Raw genomic sequence first — 15906 nt, forward strand, 5'->3', positions numbered from 1 at the left:
GTTTTCACAGAACACGTACTCTTGGGAAGCCACAGAAGTGGACACAGACTCATGTGGAAGATCCCTGGCAAGCCGCTTATAACAGCCTCTGATAGGGAGACCGGATGGGGACAGAAGAGAGTGGACAGAGGGCTAGTGCCTTAGGGCAGAGGAAAGTATGTTCCTGGGCCTTCTCCTGGGTCACTCATGGGACGACTGGGATCTTAGGAAGTGAGAGGATTCCTTCATTTCCTCAGTGTTGCCCAACTCACGTTCTGTGCTTAGAAAATACAAAGTAATCTTATTGGCCAACTCCTGGCTAGGAGTTTTTAGGGACTCAACAGGTTGATAGCAATTAAGATCAATTAAGACTGTAATGAGAGGGATCCCTGGGTGGCGCAGCGGTTTGGCGCCTGCCTTTGGCCCAGGGCGCGATCCTGGAGACCCGGGATCGAATCCCACATCGGGCTCCCGGTGCATGGAGCCTGCTTCTCCCTCTGCCTGTGTCTCTGCCTCTCTCTCTCTCTCTGTGACTATCATAAAAAAAAAAAAAAAAAAAAAAAAAAAAAAAAAAGACTGTAATGAGATAATATATTGGTAAAAAGGCTATTAAAAAGGCATCCTAGTCTCTTGTTAAAGACCTCCCCCTACCCCCCCCCCCTTGTTTGTGGTTGTTTGTGAGTTTCTTCTTTTTAAGTCTTTGTGTAGTGGGGGCATCTAGGTGGCTCAGTGGTTGAACATCTGCCTTTGGCTCAGGTCGTGATCCTGGAGTCCCAGTTTCGAGTCCCACATTGGGTTCCCGGTAGGGAGCCTGCTTCTCCCTCTGCCTATGTCTCTGCCTCTCTCTGTGTCACTCATTAAAAATAATTAAAATCTTAAAAAATATATATAACCTCTTTCCCTGTGTTCTAGTCAACTCTAAAAGTCGATTGTTTAGGGGTGCCTGGCTGGCTCAGTCAGTGGAGCATGTAACTTGATCTCGGGGTCGTGGATTCAAGCCCCATGTTGGGTATAGAGATTACTTAAAAATAAAATCTTAAAATAAATAAAGGTTGATTACTTAATGAAACCACAGATTCTAGAAATTATTGGCTTATTAAGTGCAGTTTATGCATAACTTTTCAGAAATAGTTTTCTATGTAAATCTCAGTTTCACTCATGTACGCTCTTCAAGAATATTTTTAGATTATTTATTTATTCGAAAAAGAGAGATGGACAGCCCCGGTGGCTCAGTGGTTTAGCGCCGCCTTCAGCCCAGAGCATGATCCTGGAGACCTGGGATCGGGTCCCACGTCAGGCTCCCTGCATGAAGCCTGTTTCTCCCTCTGCCTGTGTCTCTGCTTCTCTCTGTGTCTCTCATGAATAAATAAATAAAATCTTAAAAAACAAAAAAGGAAAAAGAAAAAAGAAAGAGAGAGAATGAGGAAGGAAAGGCAGATGGAGAGGGAGAAGCACCCTCCCCCCCCTGAGCAGGGAGTCTGATGCCCAGCTTGATGCCAGGACTCTGGGATCATGACTGGAGCCAAAGGCAGACGTTTAGCCAACTGAGCCACCCAGGCAATCATCTTCAAGAATTTTCTTTTTTTTAAATTTTTATTTATTTATGATAGTCACAGAGAGAGAGAGAGAGAGAGAGGCAGAGACACAGGCCGAGGGAGAAGCAGGCTCCATGCACCGGGAGCCCAACGTGGGATTCGATCCCGGGTCTCCAGGATCGCGCCCTGGGCCAAAGGCAGGCGCTAAACCGCTGCACCACCCAGGGATCCCAAGAATTTTCAATTCAAAGCCCATTCAACATATTAACTGCAACACTGTGTGTAGTGAAGAAAGACAGGGAGCAGCCCAAATGCTCTTCTGTAGGAGACTAGTTACATAAATGATGGCATGTGCATACAGGAGAATACAATCTAGCCACTGGAAAAAATGAGGCAGCTCTACATGCATTGTTATAGAATAATCATCAAGATACGTAAAGTGAAAAACACAGAATGCAGAACCTTGTGTATAGTATGCCACAATATGTATTTATCTTCAGATTTTCTTCAATCTGCAGAGGCTACCTCTGGAAGCATGGCTGAAAAATGACAAATCAGAATTGCCTAAGAAAGGGACACTGAAGAATTGAAGAAATGGGAAATATTAGAGAATGGGAAATTAATTTTTTCAAAGTTTAATGTTATCAAATTTATCAATATTTTCTTCCTTTTTTTTTCCTTAAGATTTTTCCTTATTTATTCATGAAGGACACAGAGAGAGAGAGAGGCAGATACCTAGGCAGAGGGAGAAGCAGGCTCCCTACAGGGAGCCTGATGCGGATCCCTCGATCCCAGGACCCTGGGATCATGACCTGAGCAGAAGGCAGACGCTCAACCACTAAGCCACCCAGGTGCCCCATGCTTTGTATCTTTCTTAAGAAGATCTTCCTTCTCTCAAGGTTAAAATAGATATTTAAGGGCATAAAAAAATTTTAAAATTAAAAAAAAAAGATATTTAAGGGTGTCTGGGTTGCTCAGTCAGTTAAATATCTGCCTTCTGCTCAAGTGAACCCTGAGTCTGGCTCCCTACTCAGCAGGAAGTCTGCTTCTCTCTCTCTCTCTCTCTGCCTCTGCCTATCCTCCCTTCTCATTCTCTCCATATATATCAAATAAATAAATATAATCTTTTAAAAGAATGGGCACCTGGGTGGCTCTGTAGGTTAAGTGTCTGCCTTTGGCTCAGGTCATGATATCTGGGTCCTGAGACTGAGCTGGGCATCAGGCTCCCTGAGCCTGCTTCTCCCTCTCCCATTCCCCCTGCTTGTGCGCGCTCTCTCTCTGGTGAATAAATAAATAAAATATTTTTTAAAAATCTTAATAAAATAAAATATATTTTTCTAATTCTACTGTATTTGTATATGTGGGCATAATATGTATAGTAACCTGCTGCCTAATGAAGTGACTTTTAAGACTTACTTTATACCATAAAACTTATCTCTCTTGAATCTTCGACCTTATTTATATATTACCTTAAATAGAAAATGGAGGGGAATAATCTACCAGATTTTATTTTTAAATAAAACAAAATGGCGGGGGGCACCTAGCTGGCTCACTTGGTGGAGCATGTGACTCTTGATCTCAAGGTTGTGAGTTCAAGCCCCATGTTGGGTATAGAGATTAGTTGAAAATAAAATCTTTTTTTTTTTTTTGAAAATAAAATCTTAAAAAATAAATGAGTAAAATGAAATTTTTAAGGAATCTCTCTTATAGGGTACATTTTATGGTATGTGAATTATATCTCAATTCAAAAAGAAAGAATCTAGCTTATATGGCAAAGTTGAGACTAACTGCATGAGAACTGGTGGAGTCAGAATCCTCCCAGTCAAGGCCAATGTTAGGGTTTAGCCAGGATCTCCCAGAGACTCAGTTTTATAGTGTAGCCTAGTTTTGTAGGTTCAATGCCTCTTTGGGCAAAACAAACCTACAACTAACCAGGAAGCACCTCTTTGTCTTCCTCCAAAGTCTTGCCTGAGAGTTGGCCCTAACTCGATCTACCAACCTGGTTCCCTTGGAAGGACAGGCCAACCCAGATGACGAAGGATCTCCCCAGAGAGCTGGTGCTCAGGCATAGAACATTGTAGGGCAGGTCAATTGGGCTCAAGTTAGGACAAGGAGGAGCCAGTGTGGAAGCTGGACAGATACCATCTGGCGCCCATGGGGAAGAGGTGCTGGAAATGGAACAGAACAATGAAGTGCAAAGCCAGGAGGCGCCAAAGAGGCTAATAGGCAGGAGGGGTCAGCGCTGGGTAACTGTTCAGAATACAGACCAAGAGCCCTGGTCCTTGGTGCTTGGCATGGCTGCATGTGTTCATACACAAGCAGACAGTATTGGACAGCTATTGCCATATGTATCATTATTGTCGTCGTCATTATCGTCATCATCATCACCACTACCAAACTGTTACTGGGACTTGCTATGAGTAGGGTACCAGGCATGGAGATAGAAATACATTGAAAACGGATTTCAGGACACCAGGGTGGCTCAGCGGTTAAGTACCTTCCTTCGGCCCAGGGTGTGATCCTAGAGTGAGTCCCACATCGGGCTCCCTGCATGGAGCCTTCTTCTCCCTTTGCCTGTGTCTCTGCCTCTCTCTGTGTTTCTTATGAATAAATATTTAAAAAGAAAGAAAACAGGGGGGATCCCTGGGTGGCGCAGCGGTTTGGCGCCTGCCTTTGGCCCAGGGCACGATCCTGGAGACCCGGGATCGAATCCCACATCGGGCTCCCGGTGCATGGAGCCTGCTTCTCCCTCTGCCTGTGTCTCTGCCTCTCTCTCTCTCTCTCTGTGACTGTCATAAATAAAAAAAATAAAATAAAGTGTGGTGATCTTTAAAAAAAAAAAAATAAAATAAAATAAAATAAAATAAAATAAAAAAAAAAAAAAAAAAGAAAGAAAACAGGGATTTCTAGTTTAGTTGAAAAGTAGCCCAACCAAAGAATATTTAAGAAGCTGAATGAAGGGGATCCCTGGGTTGCTCAGCGATTTAGCGCCTGCCTTCAGCCCAGGGTGTGATCCTGGAGTCCTGGGATCGAGTCCCACGTCGGGCTCCCTGCATGGAGCCTGCTTCTCCCTCTGCCTGTGTCTCTGCCTCTCTCTCTCTCTCTCTGTGTCTCTCATGAAAAAATAAATAAAATCTTTAAAAAAAAAAAAAAAAAAGCTGAATGAAGGTGGGGTGCCTGGGTGGCTCAGTCGGTTGAGCATCCGACTTTTGATTTCGGCTCAGGTCACAATCTCAGGGTCCTGAGATTGAGCACGGCATCAGGCTCCATGCTCAGCATGGAGTCTGTTTGTCCCTCTTCCTCTCCTCCCACCCATGCTCATACACACACTCTGTCTCTCTAATCAATTTAATTAATTAATTAATTAATTAATTAAATATTTTTTAAAAAGCTGAAAGAAGTGTATGATTGAAGCCCAAAGAAAATGTTAAAAATCCTTTAGACCGAGTTTTCATGTTTTCTTCAGTACAGGGCCCCAGTGAATGTTAACACAGGATGGGACAGGGGAACACGAACTGGGCTGGAGGGAAAGCAAGACTGAGCCAAGGAGAACAGAAGAAAAAGGCATTCCAGGCTTCCGGGGAAGCATGAGAGGTAGGAATGCTTGCCACCAGCCGTTTGGACAAACACATAGAGTGGGTCACTGGGTCAGAGCAGAGGGTTAGGGCAGGAGAGCCACAAGGGCCAGACCCCTGCATGGAAGGCCCTGACTGCCAGCCTAGAAGTTTGATCTCACGGTGCAGACAGTGGGGAGCCATTGAACGTGGCTGGGCAAGAGGGTGACCCTTGCCACCAGGCATTTTAAGTGACATTACAGAGAGCTCTTTATCCCAGGCTTATGCAAAGCCTTGTGTATATTTCAAGTAGCACTTGATACGGAAAGTCGTAAAGCAAGGCTCTGTGTCATGTAGAGGAGGCAAAAAAAAATGGTTTAAGGGTCTCACAAAGAGATGCTTCAGTGAGAAATGAAGGGGAGAACATTTTAAAGAAGGAAACATTTTAAAGAAGGAGACAGAACTGCGAGGCATCTGGAAAACTGTAGCACTTTCTTCAGAGTCTGGCATGCCCTCTTGCAGCTGGGGGTGTTCTGCCTCCTTTTTTGGAGGTTAGCTGTGGTGTCAAAACACCGGATTGTGGTGTAGAGAGTGAGGCAGCTGGGAGGAGGCGGATGAACAGAAATATAAACATCAGGCCTGGAGAGCGTAAAAGGCCTTCCCTCAGAGACCACCTTCGTGCAGGGGACCTTTTCCTTTGCCTCTCTCAGGGGGCACTTGGGGGTTTTCGACCAAGTTGCTGAGCTTGCCAGTTACCTCCAAGAGTTTCTCCTCTTTTTTTTTTTTTTTTTTTTTTTGAGTTTCTCCTCTTAAAACAAAGTGATTTTAAAAAATCTGTTGGGTTCTGATTCCGCGCTTTTCCAATATTGTTCCTAATTGTGCATGGCAAGGCAGCAGGGCTGCTCAGGGGCCACGAACTCAGCAGCAACATGGAGCCATAAATCAGCATTTACGTAAGGTGGGAGAGGAAGTCAGGATTCAGCTTCCTGTGTTGCCCCGAGCCGTGCGTACAGCCACAGGGCAAGCTCTATGAAGGCAGAGGCAGTAACAGGGCAAGCCAAGAGAAGGGCCCGAGTTAGGCACAGAAATGAGCCAGGCTACACTGAAGATGTAGACAGGCAATGATCCTGGTGGGGCCACAGCTCCAGGAAATGTCCTTCCTTCTTTCTCTGGCCTTTGCAAGGGGTCCCTCTCCTCCTCTCTCCTGCTCACACTCCTGGAGGGCCTGTCTGCACCTTGAGTCGCTGCAGGTTCTAAATTAACACAAAGTACTGCGACTCAGAACTGTCTCTTCCTTAAGGTCATAAGGAAATACTCACCCCCTCTGCCCCTGGAGGCTAGCTCTGGCCACCAGTATGTCCTTACCAAAGCAACCAGGTCAGGCAATGCAGCTAACCAGAACCCTGACACTCAAGTTCAGGAAAAGCCCAAATGGACGCAGAGCAGGAGGCTGTACAGCTCGGGAACTCCTACAATAGTGGTGCTTTTTTTTGCTCTAAACTTCATTCCCTTGTAGTAACTGTGCCTGTACATCCCAGACTTTCTAGAAATGTGCTGATTTCACATGCTTTTCCTTGAGTCTCTCTGGAAGCACACAGGTGTCTGCCAGGGACTCTGCCCTCACGTTTTGGTTTGACAAATTGTCACCATGCCCACAACACACAGTTGGCACGAGGCGGCAAAACAGCATTTTTCCTCCAGGTGAAACTCAGTCACTTGGTTGGAGAGAAGGCCAGGTGTGGGGAAGCTCCAGGGTGCCAGGCCCATCCGTTCCTGCCACTCTGAGCAGAGTGGCTGTCCAAGGACTGGGGTGGGCTGGTGCCACAGAGCCACACAGCGCCCCCATGGGGGGTGCTGAGTGCTGTCTGGTGAGAGTCTTCCCCCTCAGCCACTGTCTCTGGGAGGGAGTGGGTTGAGATATGGGGTGAGAGCAGAACTGCCCTGCCTGTATCCTGTACATGCTTTTTATGTTTTAAATCTTTCAACGATAGCTAGTCACATCTGAGGCCCTTAAGGAGAACCTGCTTGCCTTCTTTCCACACTTGCAGGTTTGGCTCCCTTCCTACCCCACAGAAGCTCAGTAGGTATGAGGACCCCCACCCTTCTCTGTGCAGCAGGCCTAGCTCAGAAAATGGGCCTCAGGCTCTTCTGGGGCAAATGGACTTGAGTCACTCCTCTGGAGGTAACTCCCCACCCCCACCCCCACTTTGTCCACCCCAGACACCATCACAGACACACAGTCTCAAAGCCCCAGCACTTTTCCCTTTGCCCAGAACACAATAAAGGAATTAGAACCTACCTCCTAAGTTTCTGCAGCTGACACTTCAAGGCTCAAAGTCTAGCTCGCCAGCTCAGTCACACACATCTGACGTGTCCTCTTTGCAACCAGGCCCCACTCCAGCCACCGTGCAATTTTGTTAATTCAAACTGCTTTCCCGTTTAGGGAGGTTGATAGCCATCGCCCATCTCCTTTTCCTGCTGACGTCATCCCACATTTTTCTACAGACACAAATAAGGGTACGGTTCCTGGGATAGTTTTCAGGTTGCCTAGGGTGGGAGTGGAGGGATCCTGGCCTCCTGAGTCTACCTCCCTTCTCTGGCGTTTGGCAAGTTGTCCGAGGTTAAGGGAGAGGCAAGGAAATAAATCACCTAGCTAAGGTGAAAGGCCAGAAAGAACTTGGTGACTCGCAGCTCAAGCCCAGATCTGTCCTGGGCATTTGCAATGCAAATCTGCGTTTTGTTCGCAGCCACCATGGTCTTGCACAATAGCCTGTGTATAAACATCCACGCCAACAATGCCTGACTGTGCAATCACGCTGTAATTACAGGCCGGCAGGAAGCTGCTGCTAGGAACTGCACCATGCAACCCCTAGACGTCCCACGTCGTGCGTCTCCACGCACCGATGTACATTCCAGGACACACGGCCGCGTCCCGCAGCTGCACGGCCCGCGGCTGCTACCCTCGCAGCCTCCCAGCCAGGGAGCCCCGGCGCCCCCCGCCCGGCCTGCCAGCCCCGAGTTAGTCTGCAGGGATGTCATAAACTTCTCAGCTGGTCTTTAAAAAGCCCTGCGCCACGAGGCTCCCGAGGGCGGCGGGAACCACCAGCAAAGTTCACAAGCACAATCCTGCAGCCCTAGCAGTTTTAGAAAACAGAAGAGAGCGAGATGCCACAGAGTGCACTGGAAGCGGGTTTTGGGGTTTTATATAGAAAACACTCACATATGTACGTGGGTGTGCTGACAGTTTTTATGGCTAAATTGCAAAGTGTTAGGCCTTAGGGATTACTGTCGGGTTCGGGACTTGGTGTGGGAGGAAGAAGGGTGGGGAAGTCGGGAGGGATTTGTCGAAAGGGGGCTTGGGGGGCAATTCTGGTGTCGCTTCTGAGAAATGCGTGGGGTTGTTTTCCCAAACGTCCGAGTTGCTCTGCTCTTCGTCACTGGAGGGCCGAGCGAAGAAAAGTGGGGGGAAAGTTCCCTTAACTTCCTTCCTGCAACCTCACCGAGGGCTGCGAAGAGGAAGAGCGCGTTTCCCCGGGAAGCACCGGGCAGGGCTGGGGGGGCGGCTGCGCCCAGCCTGTGGGACTGCGGGACGCGGGGCGGAGCAGCGGCCCCCACGCAGGCCGCGGGCGCCCCCCCTGCACCCCTCCTCTCGCAAACGGCGCCTGGAGAGGCCCGGCTGCAGCGCCGGCTCTCTTAAGCCCCGCGGCAAGCCGGCGGCAGCAGGGGCGCAGCCTGGGGTGCCGGGCTCGGCCGCCGAGCGCCCCCCTCCGCCGTGCAAGGCCGCCCGCGCCCCCGCGCCCCGCGCCCCGCGCGGCTGGCCCAACCCGGCCCCCCACGACCCCGCCCGCGGGTCCAGGCCGCGGGCCCCCGCGTTTCCGAGCCCCCACGCCCGCGCCTCCGCGGCAGAGGGGGCGCCCAGCCCGCGGCTCACCTGCGCGTTGGATCCCGGGGCCGCCGGGAGGGGCGCGGGGTGCGGGGCGCAGGCGAGCGCGGCCCGCAGACTCAAACTTTGTTGCTCTCGGGACGGCGCAGTCGTCACTTCCTCGCGGAGCGGGCGGCGCGGCCCGGCGTGTGACCCAGCAGCTCGCGCGGTGGCGCGCCGGGCCCTGCAGCGGCCCGCCCGCGCCCCGGCTCTGCGCGCCCCGGGGGGGCCCGGCGCCGACTCCGGCTCGGCGCGCGCGGGGCTGCGGGGGGCCGCGGGGGGCCGCGGGGGGCGCCCACCGAGCCTGCACCCTGCGGGGTCCTTACGGCGCGGGAGAAATGCGACCGAACCTGTATTCTCAAGGTTGGGGTTCAGCCGCCCCCCCCCGCGAGCTGGGGTTCCAGGGGGAAACACCCCCACCCCACAGACAAAAAGGTGGGGGTGGAGGAAGAGAAAGTTTTCCAGTTTCGCGTTGAAGGTCATGTCAGAAAGCGAAGTGCCCTGTACTTGGCCAAATAAAGCCTAGCTGGGCCTTAAGACACGGGTTCCCTCTCCCCACGTTCCCTGCAAAGGTCTGCACGCGTGTCCTCCGTCATCTCCACTCGTTGTAAGTGCGCAGGACGTTTACCATTTATCACACTTCGGGGGGGTGTATTTCAGCGTCCAAGGTGGGGGCTGCAGGATCGTTTCTGTTCTAACCCTCCCGGCGACTTCCACCCCTTCCTTTACCCTCAACTCTCTCGGAAGATCTTTTTGGGGCCTGATGCATTCCGTGTTTCATCACGGGCCCAAAGTGACTTACAGGGTAGGGTGGAGTCCTGAGAAGACGAGCTTCAGGCAATAGTAATTTTGAAATTTATCGTTGCCCAAATTAAATTCACTCACCGTATTCAAAACTGCAACAAAAAGCTACCTTTTTTTTGGTTTCTGATAAATAGCAACAAAGGAGTGAAACAGCAGTCTTTACGGGAGAATCCTCTCTGATAAAGCTGGAGAGAAAAACGAGGTTAGCCTTTGCTGTGGTTAAAAAAAAAAAAAAGCAGACATTTGAAACTGCAGTGGAGGGCTTTCATAACAGGAACATTAGCTTCATTGTAGCTTGTTGTGGAAAACAGGGAGCTTTTTAAAGGTGGTTCAAAAGCATCAGTTAGGGCTTAACAATTTTCCCTTTTTCCCCAAATACTGCTTCTACTAGCACGCTGGCTGGATCACAGAACCTCCCGTTCTGATGCTTCGTCTTTTTACAAAAACACAGGGAACCGTAGAGTGAAGGCTTTGTCCAGAAAGACGTATGTGAAACTGATGAAAAGTGGCATCTGGGAAATGATCCCCAGGTTTGCGTTAATACCTAATGGGAAGCCACAAATGCAGACTCGCCCAAAGATTGGGAGTATGCAGATGAAGCTCTCCTAGCAACGTGAAATCCCCCACACTGCAGCCCTTATGTGCTAGTTTTGACTTCTACCCAGACATTATTAATGGTACGTTATAAATGCAAAATGTGCCACCTAAGGAAAATGTTGCTTTGATTAATATACATACATTATAAGACTCTTAATAATTATAATTTTCTGAAATTTGTATTGCATCACACTATTGTGGGGGTGGGAGTGGAGGGATTGCCCACTTCAGTTTTGGGACAGATAGAACTAGTTCCTTCGTGCATTCTGCTTATAGCATGCAATGATATAATCAAGGGGAGTAGAGAGACTGGGTCACCCTGACTTCTAAAAACAATCATGTGATGCTCTGTATTTGCTAGGACAAGAGCAGAATATTTCTTTGTTCAGGATTGTGATTCTGAATTCTCAGTCACAATTTCATGAATATTCAGGCTTTCTGCATGCCCAGGAATAATTAGCAGATGGTGTAAATGTGTGAAGGCCTGACACTCATATATGCACACACATGCATTGCTTTTTCTCTGTACAGAGTGGCTGTTTGCTGGAGCACCACAGTGTGGAAGCTGTGGTAGGTGATCTCAAAGACAGTCCCCTGCTGATGATCCCACCCCCCACCCCCCATTCACACCCTTGTTTAATCCCCTCTTCTTGGCTGAAGACTGGACTAACTGACTCCATTCCAACAAATAATATATGACAGAAATCATGTGATGTCTCTGCTGAGATTTGATTATAAAAAAAAAAAAAAGTGGCTTCCATCTTGAGTGCTCTCTTTTCTCTCTCACTCTCTCCTGGATCACTCACTGTGTGGAAGCCAGCTGCCTTGTCGTACGGCAGCCCTGTGGAGAGGGACTGAGGTCAGCCAACAACCACTGAGAGTTAGCTGGGGATACTCCCCTCCCCCTATGCTAATCGAGCCTTCAGGTGAGACCTTCAACAGCAGCCAACAGCTGCCTCAGGAAAACCCTTGAGGCAAAAGCATCCAACTAAGCTGCCTAGACTCCTGATCCATAGGAACTGCAAAGTAATAAATGTTTGTTGCTTTAAACTGCTGTGTTTTATAGTAATTTGTTGCAGAGCTGTAGGTAACTAATGCTCAAGCCAAAAGAGAAGTCAATGTGGGCCCAATGACAACCCCACACAGCCTCCTGGTCCCTTACCTGGAAAGCAGAACACAGAGGAAGAGTCAGGGGCCTGGACCAGATCTAAGGGTAACACGTGAGTCCTAAGAACAAAGGCCTAGCCCTCACCCTTTTTGCAGAGCAGGGGTCATCCTTAAATTTAAATTAGCTCAGAGGGTGTGGGCTGCTGGTGAGGCCCAGGCAGCCCCTGCGCTGGGTGTCACCAACCTGATAGTACATGCAAATGTTTTTGTTTCTTTACAAGAATTGACATCTGTTCAGGTGTCCTCTCCCTCTTCCTCGGAGCCATCAATCCTGATTCTGAGGCCTTGGCAGGATCACCCCCTGGGGTGGTGGGGTCAGGCCTTGGTCCCCAAAGGACAGCTGGAAAGAAGGGCTTTCAACCCTGGCAGCCAGAAGAGGTAGTGAATTCAAAGCTAAAAAGGAAGGCTTGTGGTCCTGCAGCTGAAGAGCAAGTGGTGGACAATCTCTGATAAGAATCGTCTCCACGCTGCTTCCAGGGCTACAAAGAACATTCTGTCCACGTGATGGTATCTTTCACTCAACATCGTTTCCTCTCCAACTAGAGCAAATTATTCACTTTGAAAATACAAAACAAAGTTTGAGGCAACAGGAGAGATGTTATACTCCTTCATCCCTAACTAAGGCAGGCATCTACTTGTGGTGGCCCCCATGTCCCCTGCCCCTTGGCCAATCCTGTATAAGCTGGCAATCGCACAACCCATTTCTGTTTTGTCTCCAGAGACACTAGACTCTGATTTTTCTCATGTGCCATGGCCACAGCTGCTGTGTTGCCATGCCGTCATCCGGTTGCTATGACTTGTGAGGTTGTAGTTGTGCCAGAACGTGAATCTATTAATTTAACAGGAACTAGGCTCAGCACATATATTCCTTGTTAGGTCATTTGCTTTGCTACCTAAACCACAACCAATGTATTCAGCAATGGGAACATTTCCTAGAGTCTGGCTTTGCAAAAACGCCAAATGCCCTGGTTTTGTGTCCGCACAGTCAATTTGACAGCATTCAACTACTGTGGAGGAGGACATAAAGGCATTCTGGCATGGGAATGCAAACAGGTCAGTATAGAAAAAAAAAAAAAAATCAAAGGAGGGAAAATAAAGTCTCTGGTCTTTATTCTTTGCACATTAAGGTCCATTCTGCAGGAGGCATATGAACTAACTTCCACAGGAATCCTGCCCTGATTCCTGGTCTCTCACTGACAAGGTCCAAGCTCTCCAAATGCAGAAGTAGGTGAGTGTGTTATGAAAAGAGAAACCACTGGCTTTTGTCATTCACCCCTTCGATTAATACTTACTAAATGTCTGCTGGTAGCTGTACTAGGGATACCAGGATGAAACAGACAAAGTCTCTCCCTAGTGGGTGTGAATTACAATGTGATATGAGAAATTCTACAATGGAGCTTCCCATAGGACACTGTGAAATCCCAGAGAAGGAAGCAAGTAAGTCTGCCTGGGAATAGGAGTGATGGGTCACTACCTGTGTTTTTTTTTTTTTTTTTTTTTTCTTTTCTTTTCTTTTCTTTTCTTTTCTTTTCTTTTCTTTTCTTTTCTTTTCTTTTCTTTTCTTCTTCTTCTTCTTCTTCTTCTTCTTCTCCTCCTCCTCCTCCTCCTCCTTCTCCTTCTTCTTCTTCTTCTTCTTTTTAAGATTTTCTATATTTATTTGAGAGCGAGTGAGAGCATGAGAAAGAGAAAGCATGAGCAGAAAAAAAAAAAAAAAAAAAAAAAAAAAAAAAAAAAAAAAAAAAAGAAAGCATGAGCAGAAGGGAGGGGTAGAGGGAGAGGGAAAAGCAGACTCCTCGCTGAGCAGGGAGCCCGATGTGGAACTCGATCCCAGGACTCTGGGATCATGACCTGAGCAGAAGGCAGATGCTTAACTGACTGAGCCACCTAGGAGTCCTGTTTTTCTTTTTCTTAAAAAAAAGAATACATTAAAATGATCAGATGCATTCCATTAAGTAATGTATTATTTGTGTAGCTTTTAGTTTAGTTGTTGATAATATATATGTGTATATTTGTATGAGTCACAGCATAAAACATATTTCCTACATGCAGGCAAAGAAGTGTGAAAGTTCTAGGTTTAGAGAGTAAATAAATACCCCCTCTACACTGGGGGCTTATAATGGGCTTGGCTCACAGTGTTGTTCCATTATGTGGTTGAAGAAACTAGCTGTAACTTAAGAGATTTTCCAAATCCTTCCAAATTCTCCTCCCTTAGTAAATCAAGGCCAAGCCTGAAGGATCAGCTACTTAGTCCTCTCTGAACAGAGCACAGGGCCTTTACCAGTTCTAAGGCAATGAAAGAGTAGCCAACCCTTTTCTGGCCAGCCAGATGATGAGAAGGAGAAAGAGGAGAGAGAGGAGGGTCAGAAGTGCATCATGCTTTTTCCTCCTCTCTAGATCTTAAATGATAGCAGGAAAGGTACATTACCTTATGAGTGTTGCTGAAAGCATGAGAGGGGTCTTCACCCAGCTTCCTACTGGGATTCTGAAAAGAATCTGCCCCCAAGGTGTATTTTTTAAAAAGATTTTCTTTATTTATTAAGAGAGAGAGAGAGAATAGGGAGGAGCAGAGAAAGAGAGAGAGAGAGAGAGAGAGAGAGAGAGAGAAGCAGACTTCCCACTGAGCAGGAAGCCTGAGAACCAGGATGCAGGGCTCATTCCCAGGACCCTCAGATCATGACCTGAGCTGAAGTCAGATACTTAACCAACTGAGCCACCCAGGTGCCCCTCGAAGGTGGTTTTATACCAAACTAGAGGCACCCATGTCAGAGTGACCCTGGTGATCAAGCCTAGATAAGCAGAGAGGCTTTGAGGTTCAGTTTCCGGAGTCCCCGTGGTTCCCACATGGCATGGATATCTGGTTGAGAGCAAGCAGCCTGCTATGTGACTGCCCTAGTGGGGCAAGGTGACCTGTGGCAAGCCCAGGGGAGGATCAGGGGTCTGACCACTGAGAACAGAGGGGTAAAAAGAGCACCCCGTTGCAAAGGGGAGAAGCCAGGCTGGAATGTGGGCGGGGTATTGCTTAGGAATGTACCACCAGTTCATCTACCACCACTGGTAGCGGTGGCCTCTGGCCTAGAGACAGGCAGAAACTAAGAGCACAAGGCAGCTCAGCATGGTGGTCGGGAACAAGGGTTCTGGACTGTCCACACACTGCCTGGCTTCAAGTCCCACCTCTGCCACATACTACCTGTCTGACCTTGCACAAGTTACTTAGCCTCAGTTTCCTTATCTGTAAAATGAGGATGATGATAACAATTTAATGTACTTGATAAGGTGATTCTAAGAATTAAATTAGTTTGTGAGATGCCTGGGTGGCTCAGCAATTGAGCATCTGCCTTTGGCTTGGGGTGTGACCCTGGGGTCTAGGTTCAAGTTCTGCACTGGGCTCCCTGTGAGAAGTCTGCTTCTCCCTCTGCCTGTGTCTCTGCCTCTCTCTCTCTCTCTGTGTCTCTCATGAATAAATAAATAAAATCTTTTAAAATATATATAATTTTTTGGGATCCCTGGGTGGCACAGCGGTTTAGCGCCTGCCTTTGGCCCAGGGCGCGATCCTGGAGACCCGGGATCGAGTCCCATGTCGGGCTCCTGGTGCATGGAGCCTGCTTCTCCCTCTGCCTATGTCTCTGCCTCTCTCTCTCTCTCTCTCTCTCTGTGACTATCATAAATAAATAAAAAAAATTAAAATATATATATATATAATTTTTTAAAATAAAGTAGTTTGTAAAGCTCTGATATATGGGTTCTTTAAGTGTCAGTTAAATAAGTAAATCACTCACCAACAAAAAGGATTCTATATGGATATCACATGCCTCCAAGACCCCCAAACTGGACTTTCTATTAAAAATCGCCCCCTCCCGCCATCAGCTCATGGGGAGAATCAAATCAGCTATAGATCATACATTTAAGATATAGTACAAGTGAAAAGATTTGACCCCTCTATACAGGCCAGCTGGGAAGATAAGACTTGAGCGAGTCTTTACATTTACTCATCTCTGACTGTTCAATATAACTCAGGAAGGGGCTTGGTATGCAGAATAGCAATTGTCCTCAGAATGCCCATGTCCACATCCCCAGAATCTGCGGTTATATTAGGTTACATGACAAAGAGGAATTAAGGTTGAAATAGAAATAAGTTTCCTAATTAGCTGATCTGAATATAAGGAGATTATTCTGGATGGTAAGGATGGGCCAATGTGATCACAGAGATCCTTAGAAGTAGAAGACGAGGGAGGCAGAAGAGGAGTCAGTCACAGGAACATATGACTAGTGAAGAATGACCAGAGAGAGGCAATGGTGTTGGCTTTGAAGATGGAGAATGAAGAAAAGAGGTCATGAGCCAATAAATGTG

At 47.9% G+C, this 15906-nt stretch overlaps 1 protein-coding gene and 1 long non-coding RNA gene across 4 annotated transcripts in view; one reads left to right on the forward strand and one right to left on the reverse strand.

Annotated features, from left to right (window-relative positions):
- The window catches only part of MIDEAS (mitotic deacetylase associated SANT domain protein), a 70206-nt gene extending 61055 nt beyond the window's left edge, over positions 1–9151 (reverse strand). For 2 of the 3 annotated variants that reach the window (XM_038545229.1, XM_038545234.1), the window contains exon 1: positions 9000–9151. The gene's annotated coding sequence lies outside the window, so the exon portion shown is untranslated. Of the gene's footprint in view, positions 1–7367; positions 7516–8999 lie in introns of those variants that run through there. The other variant, XM_038545233.1, reaches the window with a different exon arrangement.
- Positions 9152–9295: 144 nt separating this feature from the next.
- LOC119872899 lies at positions 9296–11553 on the forward strand. The gene is made up of 3 exons (XR_005363519.1): positions 9296–9597; positions 10246–10471; positions 10923–11553. It is a non-coding gene; the product is annotated as an uncharacterized LOC119872899 (long non-coding RNA).
- Positions 11554–15906: the final 4353 nt, after the last annotated feature.

Source organism: Canis lupus, chromosome 8, assembly GCF_011100685.1.
Source record: "Canis lupus familiaris isolate Mischka breed German Shepherd chromosome 8, alternate assembly UU_Cfam_GSD_1.0, whole genome shotgun sequence".
NCBI lineage: Eukaryota > Metazoa > Chordata > Mammalia > Carnivora > Canidae > Canis > Canis lupus.